The following is an 11,095-nucleotide window of genomic DNA, read 5'->3' as shown; positions in this document are numbered from 1 at the left end:
GGCCGCCACCGCGGCCCGCGGAGCTGCCCGGGGTCCCCTCCCCGCCGCCGCGCTCCGGGGGGCGCTCGGAAGCTGCCGCCCCCCGCCGCGCGTGGCCGTGTGCGCGCGTGTGCGGGACCGCGCGTGTGTGAGCGCGCGTGTGCGCGGGGCAGAGGGGGGAGCGCGAGGCGGGGGGAGGGAGGGAGAGGGCGGGCGCTGCCGCCGCGGCCCCCGCTGCCCACCAGTGTTTTCCTTCCTGGAAGAGAAACCGAAAGGCGGCGCGGGCCCGGCCGGCCGTGCCCCGCCCATGGAGCCGGAGTTTCGGGGGCCCGAAAGTGACGTGAGTTCCCGGCAGCCGGCCCCGCCCCTTAAAGGTGCCGCTGCGGCGCGAAACGGCCGCGATCGGCCGCCGCCCGCGTGCGCCCTGGCGCTGAAGGAGAGCTGAGAGGAAGGGGTCCGGGCGGGCGCGGCCCGGCTGGGGCCGGCGTGCTGCGTTCGGCACCGATCCGCCGGGGGGAGGCGGCGCGGGAGGGCCGTTGAGACGCGCCAGCGTGGGCGGAGAACCCAGCGAACGGGTGGAAGGCGCTGAGGGAGGCGGTGAGCGGAGCGGCGACGACAACAATGGCCTTTGTTCCGCAGGCGGGGCGGCCCCTTTAAGAGCGCAGACCTGGAAGTGGCACGGGAAGTCCGGGCAGGGCGCAGCGGTGGCTCTGCGCGGCCTTACAGTAGGCGGCGGAGGCGACAAGGAGCCCCGAGTAGGAGTGCGGCAGTGGGGGGGTGGCGGTGTTCGCAGCACCACACACACACACACACTATGGAGAAGGGAGCTCCGCGCTTCGCAAAGCGTGGCACGGCGCCCAGCGGTCAGCACCGCGCCTTCTCCCAGCCTGGCGTGCTGGGGACGCGGTGTCTGCCAACGCGTGTGGTGCGGCCGCGGTGTGGAAGCGCCGGGCTCTGTTCTGCCGATAGGGTCCCACACGTCGGGGTCCGGCGGGGCTTCCCGCAGCACATCGGGCGGACACGTCGGGTCACGGGGCAGTGCGTGCGTGTTGCAGAGCGGCACGGCGCTAACGCAGGCGGGCGCGTACAGTTGGCCGAGCAAAGTGCTGCGCGCAGAAAGTGAAATAGAGCTGTGCCGCGTTTGTTGGTAACTTCCACGGGAATGTCGGGTGTGATCTGCGGCCGAACGTCAGAGACGGGTAGCGTGGGGTGGGTTGCGTTTCCTTGTTTTGGAGGTGGGTCACTTTGGAATAGGAGGCTTGTGCTCGCAGCGGGTGGGCACCGAGAGCGCTGCTGGTTTTGGGAACGGTAAAACCTCTCGTTTCCTCGCCTTGGTGCAGTGTGTTACAGAGTTGTCTGGAGAGGGATACATCCACGGCAGGAGGGAGCCAAGGCCGTGTACCGGAGTCTTGAAATTACTGACTGCTGACTTTTCATTACCCTTAAAATAGACCCTTTACATTACATACAGTGTGTGGGGGGCCGCGCATGAGGTCATACCCCCCCCCAACCCCCCTTGTTCCTGCTGTTTGCATGGATATCTCCTGCTCTTCAGTCCCAGCCTTCATCACAAGATGTGGTGAGAAAGGCACCTGCTCTCCCAGGACGGGAGGCTGCTAGGATCTGCCGGTAGGCATCCTGGGGCAGGCTGCCACAGGCCATTTTGCAAACCAGGACCAAATAACTCCCTGTGCTCTCTTGCAGCTTGTTACAGCTTCGTTTTAAGCAGTCCGGGAAACTAAAGAAGAAAGAGGAAGGGAAAATAATATTCCCTCTCAGCTTAGCAGCTGATGACTTTTTAATATAGGGCCAACTCAATAACAAAGAAAGCTTATCTACTCTGCTCCGCTCTACAGGACTGCGCTGCTGGAGAAGAGTCATTGCATCTTGATTGCTTTTATGGTGCAGCTCTCTCTGCTATTATTCTCTCTGCTTCATCATTGTATGACATTTTCCCTTTCTTCCTGCATGATTACCTCTGGCTTTCCCCAAGTGCTGAGTCATTATTCTGTACCTCACAGCAAAGGAGCTTTGTGATTCCTTATGTTAAATGTAGAAATAAGAGATGGAAAGAACCTGTTAGGTCATCCACTCCACATCCCCACTGGTAGAGTATTTACAGCACACAATCGATCCATCCATGTTAGTTTTAAGTTACTTAGGTAATGGGGCTTCCACCTCTTCCTTTTGGAGTCTGTTTCGTGGACTAACAGCTCCCATGGTTGGGAAAATATTTGGTCCATATCTTCATTTGTCCAGTTTCACCCAATTACTCCTGGTTATAACTGTGTATTTTACTACCCTTTTTTTTTTTTTTTTTTTTTTTTTTTCTCTTTTATGGCTCTCTGTGCTTTTCACCCAGGTATCAGTTCTTTTCCTAGCCATTGACATTTGTTCTTTTTATCTCCTTGTTTTATCAGTTCCTGCAGCCACTTTGTCACTGTCATTGGTCTTTAATTCTCACCCATCTCCCCGTCTGCTTTTAGAAACAGGTAACTTCCCCAGTCTTTTGTGAATGTAGCCAATGCTCCATAATGGTTTAGTCTGTCTGCAAGTTGCCTCACCAGCTTCAAAATGTGTCATCTGTCACCACCATGAATCAGTGTTATGGACCCTCTTACTCTTCAATGTTTCCTCTTGCAATATAATTGTAATCTCATATTCTCCATGACAGCTATGGTGAAGCTGTGTGTCCTGGGTCTAATTTTTTTCTACCCGTGGTTTTGATATTCGCACGTCCACTCCTTCTGGGTTCTCTGGTATCTATGCAAATCTTCATCCATTTTGGTTCCTCTCATTAGTTGCAATCTCCTGAGACCTCAGACTACATGGTCCTGGCCACTGTGCTGTACAGGAGACAGGAAATGCTACCACGTCTCCTGGTGAGCAGCATGGTCTGTGGCTGCACACAGTTGCTCTGGAGATGTGAGGAGAAAGCTTCTCCAGCTGTCAGCTTCCCTTTAGATCTGTTCTGTATGGACTTTGTCCAGAGCAGAATGGAAGTGCATTAGCTAATATTAAACCTGGAATGGGCTCCCAGCTAGTTTCTTTCCCTCTCACCAAGAGTCTACTGCTCAGCTTATCTACAGGGAGGATCCTGTTGTTCAAAGCAAGATTTATGATCTCACAGAGCCACCTTTCATAGATGCGCATGCCAGAAATCCCCAAACTTTTTGCTCAAATAGGTGGTAGCAATACTAATTCAGGCAAAAAGTAATCCTATTCTAGCCTGTAAAGTGACACCAAGTTCCTGCCTTTATTAGCGCTGTCATGGGAGAGGGAGACTGTGGTGTTGGAAGGCAAGAGCAGGATGAGAAAACTGTGAACTGAAGAATGATCTTTTTGCTTGTAGTGGCCTGAAAATCTGGCATTGGGTGCTCATACTTTCTAGTCTAGAGTTTGTCCCTGAAAACAGAGCAAGCCCCTGCTTGTAGTAGGTGACTCCCTATTTAAAGGCGCTGAGGCTCACTCCCCTCTGCTTGCCTGACATGGCCATCTGGAGAGGCCTCCTTCTTCCCAGGAGCCAAGATCTGAGACATTGCCAAGAGAGTGCCACAGCTTGTCAAGAGCATGGAACTACTATTTGCTACTGCTCTTTCATGTGGGCATGAATGACAATGGAAACTGGAACATAGGCAGAATCAAAAAGACTATAAAGCCCTGGGAGCACAAGTGAAGAACACTAGTGCCCAAGTTAAATTCTCTTCAGTTTTACCAGTTGGAGGAAAGAGGGCAACCAAAAATAGAGTTATAATGCTTGTCAACTCCTGGATATGTGGTTGGCACATGAAGTTTTTGTTTCTTATGACAGTGGGACTTTCTATGAAGATTATAACCTTTTAGGGAAAGGGTGAGATCCACCTGCCTAGAAGAGGCAGGACCACCTTTGGCAGCAGGCTGGTTAACATAGTAAGGTGAGCTTTAAACTGAATGACTTTGGGAGTGCGATCAAAAATGCAATTCTCATGGCACACTCACAACTGGAGAATGAGCCAAGCCAATCAGAACTGTGATAAATGTTCCTTAGCTACCTCCCATGACATGAGCCTGAAGAACAGTCACTTCAACAGTGTGTATAGCTATGGGGAATACTCCTGCATTCCTCTAGGGATACCTGCATTCTCAGCTCCCTTTTCTTCTCTGAAGTGACTATGTACCAATGTGCACAGTGTGGCAAATAAGTAGGAAAAAGTAGAGAGCAGTTGCAGGACCTTGATTTCATTGTGATCACAGAGACACGGTAGGACAGCTTGCATGACTGCAATGCTATCCTAGATGGCTGTGTACTTTTTAAGAAAGACAAGGCCAGTAAGACAAGATAGTGGAACTGCTCTTTGTGTGAGAGAACAACTGGAAGGTATTGAGCTCTGCCAGGAGATGAATGATGAACCACTGGAAAGCTTATGGGTGAGGATTAAGGGGCAGGCTAATATGACACTGCTGTGGATGTTTAGTTCAGACCACCTGATCAAGAGGAGGAAGTTGGTGAGGCCTTCTGCAGACAGATGAAAGTAGCAATTTGCAATCCTGGGCTTCAGGAGAGCCAACTATGACCTCTTCAAGGACCTATGTGGAGGTATGCCATGGGTTAGAGCACTGGAAGGTAAGGGAGCCCAAGAGAGTTGGTTGACGTTCTAGCACCAGTTCTTCCAAGCTGAAGATCAGTGCATCCCTAAGAATTAGAAATCAAGCAAAGGTGGCAGGGACACATATGGATGAGCAAGGAGCTCATGGAAAAATTCCAGTGGAAGAAGATAGTCTATGGAATGTGGAAAGGGGGTCTGGTCAGTTGGAAGGAGTGTAGGAACATTGTCAGGGCATGCAGGATTGCAATGAGGAAGGCTAAAGCCCACTTGGTATTAAATCTGGTGAGGGAGATCAAGGACAAAAAGAAAGACTTCTTTAAGTATGTCAGTAGCAAAAGGAAGACTAGGGAAAATGTGGGTCCCCTGCTGAATGAGACAGATGCCGCACTAACAGAGGACACTGAACAGGCAGTTACTGAATGCTTTTTTTGCTGCAGTCTTTACTGCTAATGCTGCCCCTCAGAAATCCCAGACCATGGAGGTAATAGAGAGTCTGGGGAAAGGAAAACTTCCCCTGTTTGTGGAGGTTCTGGTCAGAAATCATCTAGGCAGACTCAACACACACAAATCTATGGGCCCTGATAGAATGCACCCATGAGTGCTGCGGGAGCTGGAGAAGTGATTGGCAAACCACTCTCTATCATCTTTGAAAGGTCATGGAGAATGAGAGAGGTGCCTGAGGACTGGAGGAAAGCCGGTGTAACTGCAGTCTTCAAAAAGGGCAAGAAAGAGGAGCTGGGAAACTACAGGCCAGTCAGACTCACCTCCATCCCTGGGAAGGTGATGGAACAGGTTGTTCTGAATGTCATTTCCAAACAACTGGAAGAAAAGAAGGTTATCAGGAGTAGTCAACATGGATTCTCCAAGGGGAAATCATGCTTGACCAATCTGGTCGTCTGTGATGTCATGACCAGCTGGGTAGATCAGGGGAGAGCAGTGGATGTTGTCTACTTTGGCTTCAGCAAGGCTTTTGACAATCTTTCATAACATCCTTGTAGGTAAGATTAGAAAGTGTGGGATAGACAAATGGACTGTGAGATGGATTGAAAATTCTCTGACTGGCAGAGCTCAGTGGGTTGTGGTCAGTGGCATGTGAAGTCTAGTTTGAGGCCTGTGGCTAGCAATGTTATCCAGGAATTGATACTGGATCCAAACTTGTTTAACATTTTAGTCAATGACCTGGGTGAAGGGATAGAGTTGCACTCAGCAAGTTTGCTGATGATATGAAGCTGAGAGGAGTAATTGACATACCAGAAGGCCGTGCTGCCATTCAGCGAGACCTGGACAGGCTAGAGAATTAGGCGGAGAGAAACCTAATGAGGTTCCACAAGGCAAGTGTAGAGTCCTACATCTAAGGAGGAATAACCACACTCATCTGGTACGGTTTAGGGGCTGATCTGCTGGAAGGGAGCTCTGCAGTGAAGGACCTGGGTGTCCTGGTGGACAACAGGTTGACCATAAGCCAGCAATATGCCCTTGTGGCTAAGAATGACAATGATATCCTGGAGTGCCTAAAATAGAACATGGCCAGCAGGTCAAGGGAGGTGACCATCCCCTTCTACTCTGCCTTGATGAGGCTACATCTGGAGTACTGTCTCCAATTCTGGGTTCCTTAGTTCAAGAAAAATGAGAAATTTCTAGAGAGAGTCCATCAGAGGCCCACAAAGATTATTAGGGGCCTGGAACATCTCCTGTATGAGGAACAGCTGAGAGACCTGGGACTGGTTCAACCTGGAGAAGACTGTGGGGGGATCTTACCAACATTTACAAATATCTAATGGGAGGGAGTCAAGTGGATGAGGTCAGGCTCTTTTCAGTGCTGTACAGTGACAGGCCAAGAGGCAATGGACACAAGCCAGAACATAAAAGTTCCATACACGCGAGGAAAAACTTAACTTTGAGGGTGACTGAGCACTGAACAAGCCGCCCTGAGAAGTTGTGGAGTCTCCTCTGGAGATATTCAAAACCTGCCTGGGTGCTTTCCTCTGTAACTTGCTCTAGGGAGCCAGCTTTAGCAAGAGTGTTGGAATAGATGATCTCCAGAGGTCCCTTCTGACCCCTATGGCGCTGTGATTCTTTGAAAAGGAGGCTAACTAACCTTTCAATGAGACTTTTAATTTTCAGTGTGCAGCGATGTGTCTGCACGCCAGCTGCCACCAGTTCTCCCTCTGTCACCAGCTCTCTTTCTGCTGTCACTTATTCAACTGCTGGGCTAATTTTCTCAGATCTCCCTGAAGGATGGAACCTGTTTATCAAAGGAATTTACACATTTCAGAAGCTACATCCAGGGTTTTTATTTGTCCCTTTGTGTACTGTTTTTCCAGTTTCAGCAGTGTAGAGCAGTAGTTCAGACACATGCAACAATCACGGATTTCACCTCAGTTCTGAATAAAGTTTGTGTTCATGCTTTTTATATCTATGGAGGCAGTCACTAGTTCTAAGTGCCCATAGTTATCATTAGCTCATTCTACTGTTTCTCTGCTGATAGCTTTTCTTTGCTTTTATCTTTGCCCAGCAAAACTTAACTCATTCATTTATTTAGTTCTTGCTTCTTTCTTCTTTTTGTGATACTAGTTTCATTTTCACCTTCTAAAGTTCAAGCAGACACAAATAGTCACTTGATGTTTTTTTTTCTCCTTTAAATTTCCTGGATGGAAAGAGGTGTACTGTTCCTCCAGTACACACTTTGCTAAGGCACATCACATTTGGGTCTCCTTTTGTCCCTTACCTCTGAAGATCCTGACACTATAGCTCAGTCTACTGACATTACTGTGTAATCTCAACAGAGATTCAGGCACAGCATCAAGTTCTTAAGGAACAAAACACAGTTGGAGATGGTAGTAAATTCCAAGAATGTGAAAGCAATTGAGACGAACATCAATGTTAGAATGCAGGGGAGGTTTTGATCTGGAGGAAAAAACAGGAAATCCATGCAAGTTGGTACACAGATGTGCTCTGATAGGGATCCCCCATTGCACGTTTAGCACTAAGATTCTTTTGTCCTTAGCAAACTGATTTCTGAAACTGAAGTGTGTTTTAATGACCCTGGTATGCATCAGTCACATCACTTTTCGTCATTTGCAGTAAGATTAGCTTTCAGTTCATAATCCCAGGGAAATCCTTTTCCCAAGGTTCACTCAGGCTAATGTTTCCTGTAGTAGAAGTCTCATGCTTGGCTTTTCAGGAATACATAAATACATATATACATAGGACATTTTGAATTAATGCCACCTATTTATCTCCATGGAAACTGCAACAGATACAAAACACAATAATGCTATTCGACAGAACTAGTTCTAAGCTACAAAACACCATTTTTCAACAGTCACCACCATTAGCTGATTTGTGTGGATGAGCTCATCAAGATGTTCCTCATTTTGCAGTGTGACAGGCAGCTGTGCATGGATGTCTAGAACATCACTTGTCTTTTCACATCACTGTCATCACTGCTGAGATGCACCACTCACCCCCTTACTGTGCTCACATCCACTGTTTGGTCTCTATAAATGCTCAGCAAGCATTGATGAAGATCAGTGGGTGCCATTTTTTCTGATTGGAGGAATCCAGTGACACACCTTTGCTTCATACACCACTCCCATGTCAGACACCATTTTGTCAAACTGCCCCTCTGCTGCCATCTGTCACACAGCGACAAAATATAATGGAATACTGTCAGGAAGGTTTAACCTCTACTGCCATCTCACCAACATCTTCCTCTGGTGTCATGGACTGACATAATAAAAGAGGAGGCAATACTTTTAGAGCAGCCCTCATGTATGTAATTTGTATAGAAATATATTTTTATGTATTTTAGTAGAAATATAAAATACATTTTCTTACTTACATACATTAACTATATTATGTGTTTTGTGAGAGCTGCTCTGAAAGTAATGCCTCCTATTTTATGATGTCCCATGACATCAGAGGCAGATATTGGTGAGACGGCAGTAGAGGTTTAACTTCCCCAACAATGTTTGGTTACATTTTGTTGCCAAGTGACAGATGGCAGCAGAGAGACAGTCTGACAAAATGATGTCTGACATGAAAACATGTATGAAGCAAAGGTGTGTCATCAAATTCCTTCGTATGGAAAAAATTGCACCCAGTGACATTCATCAATACTTGCTGTACATTTATGAAGGCCAAACAGTGGATGTGAGCACAGTGAGGTGGTGAGTGATGCATTTCAGCAGCAGCAGCAGTGACAGTGGATCTCCTCTGCTGGTGTAGATTGTTATGAGTACAGCACAGAATCACAGAATCATCAAATCCTCAGAGTTGGAAGGGACCCTTAAAGGTCATCTTGTCCAACTCCTCTGCAATGAACAGGGACATCCGCAGCTAGATCAGGGCCTGATCCAGCTTTGCCTTGAAAGTCTCCAGGGACAGGGGAGAGTCTGTCCTTTCCTGTAGCTCCCCCCTTTAGGTTTTGGAAGGCCACTATCAGGTCACTTCCAAGCCTTCTCTTCTCCAGGCTGAACAGCCCCAGCCCTTTCAGTCGGTCCTTATAGGAGAGGTGTTTCATCCCTTGGATCATTTTTGTGGCCCTCCTCTGGACGTGCTCCAACACGTCTATGTCTCCCCTGTACTGAGGACTCCACATCTGGATGCAGTGCTCCAGGTGAGGCTTCACCTGCACAGAGTAGAGGGGCAGGATCACCTCCCTCAGCCTGCTGGCTGTTTTTTTTTAGATGCAGCCCAGAATACAATTGGCTTTCTGGGCTGCAAGAACACACTGCTGACTCATGTCCAGCTTCCCATCCACCAGTACCCCCAGGTCCTTTTTGGCAGGGTTGCACTCAATCCTTTTATCTCCTAGCTTGTATTGATAGCAGGGGCTGCCACAACCCAGGTGCAAGACCTTGCACTTGGATTTGTTGAACCCCATGAAGTTCTCCTGGGCCCACTGCTCAAGCGTGTCTAGATCCCTCAGGAAGGCATCTTGTCCCTCTGATGAGACAACTGCACCACCACATATTGGTGCCATCCGCAAACTTGCTGAGGGTACACTCGACCCCACTGATATTAAATAGTATCGGTCCCAGAACTGACCCATGGGGGACATCTCTCATCAGTGATCTCCATCCAGACATTGAGCCATTGACCACCGCTCTCTGAACTTGATCCTGCAGCCTTCATCCTTTGAACAGTCCTTCATCCATTGAACAGTCTACCCATGTTATCCATATCTTTCCAATTTGGAGAGAAGGGTGTGGTGGAGTACCATGTCAAAGGCCTTGCTGAAGTCCATATACATTACAGAATCTCAGAGGTTGGAACGGACCTCAAGAGATCATCGAGTCCAACTCCTCTGCTGAAGCAGGTACCTTACAATAGGTCACACAGGTAGGCATCCAGCCACGTCTTGAGTATCACCCTAGAATGGGACTCCACAACCTCTCTGGGCGGTCTGTTCCAGTGCTGTCAACCTTACCACAAGGTTCTTCCACATGTTAGTTTGGAACTCTATGTTCAAGTTTTAGGCCATTACTCCTTGTCCTATCACTACATACCATCAAGAAGAGCCTGACCTCCATTTGCATCCCACCTCCCTTTAGATATTTATAAACATTTATCCAGTATCCTCTCAGTCTTCTTTTACCCAGGGTGAACAGATCCAGGTTACTCAGCCTTTCCTCATAGGGGAGATGCTCCAGACACTTAACCATCTTTGTGGCCATCCGTGGGACTCTTTCAAGGAGATACCTGTCTTTTCTGAACTGAGGAGCCCAGAACCAGACACGGTAGTCTAAATGTGGCTTCACCACAACAAAGTAGAGGGGGAGAATCACCTCCCTTGACCTGCTGGCCATGCTCTTTTTAATGCATTCCAGGATATCATTGGCCTTCTTGGACACAAGGGCACACTACTGGCTCCTGATCAACCTGTTGTCCACCAGGGCCCCCAGATCCTTCTCTGCAGAGCTCCTCTCCAGCAGGTCATCCCCTAACAAGTACTGATGCATACAAACAACATCAGTGGCTCTTGCGTCGTCCACTGATGCAGTTACACCATCATAAAAGGCCACTGGGTTGGTCAAGCAGGATTTGCCCCTGGTGAAGCCATGCTGGTTCTTCCGTATCACCTGCCTGTCTTCCCTGCACCTTAGCATATCTTCCAGGAGGATCTGCTCCATGATCTTTTCTGACATAGAGGTGAAACTGACAGGTTTTTTACCCTCCTTAAAAATGGACATGATATTGCCTTTCTTTCCAGTAATGAGGGACTTCCCAATTGCCATGACTTTTCAAATATCATTGAGAGTGGCTTTGCGACTACATCAGCTAATTTCCTCTTGTTCATCGCTTGTGAAAAATGCATAGCTAATGGTGATGACTGTGTTGAAGAAGAGTGTTTTGTACCTGAGAATTTGCTCTATTAAATAGTGCAGCTGTGCTCTTTGCATCAGTTGTAGTTTCCATTGATATAATTTGGAGGCATTACTTTCAAAGCAACCTTCATAGTTGTGGCCCTAGACAATTCCTCTTCACTCAGTGCGGCCCAGGCATGCCAAAAAGTTGGACACCCA

The 11,095-nt window shown here is 48.3% G+C and overlaps 1 protein-coding gene across 1 annotated transcript in view; it reads left to right on the top strand.

The window, feature by feature from the left end:
- The first annotated feature begins 422 nt into the window (after positions 1–422).
- LOC112530121 overlaps positions 423–11,095 on the top strand; it is a 28,603-nt gene continuing 17,930 nt past the window's right edge. The window contains exons 1-2 of the mRNA XM_025142386.3: positions 423–576; positions 2,400–2,471. The gene's annotated coding sequence lies outside the window, so the exon portion shown is untranslated. The remainder of the gene's footprint in view (positions 577–2,399; positions 2,472–11,095) is intronic.

The sequence above is a fragment of the Gallus gallus genome, chromosome 1 (assembly GCF_016699485.2).
Source record: "Gallus gallus isolate bGalGal1 chromosome 1, bGalGal1.mat.broiler.GRCg7b, whole genome shotgun sequence".
NCBI lineage: Eukaryota > Metazoa > Chordata > Aves > Galliformes > Phasianidae > Gallus > Gallus gallus.
Note: the sequence above shows the minus strand (reverse complement) of the source record. Positions and strands in the feature narration are given on the sequence as shown.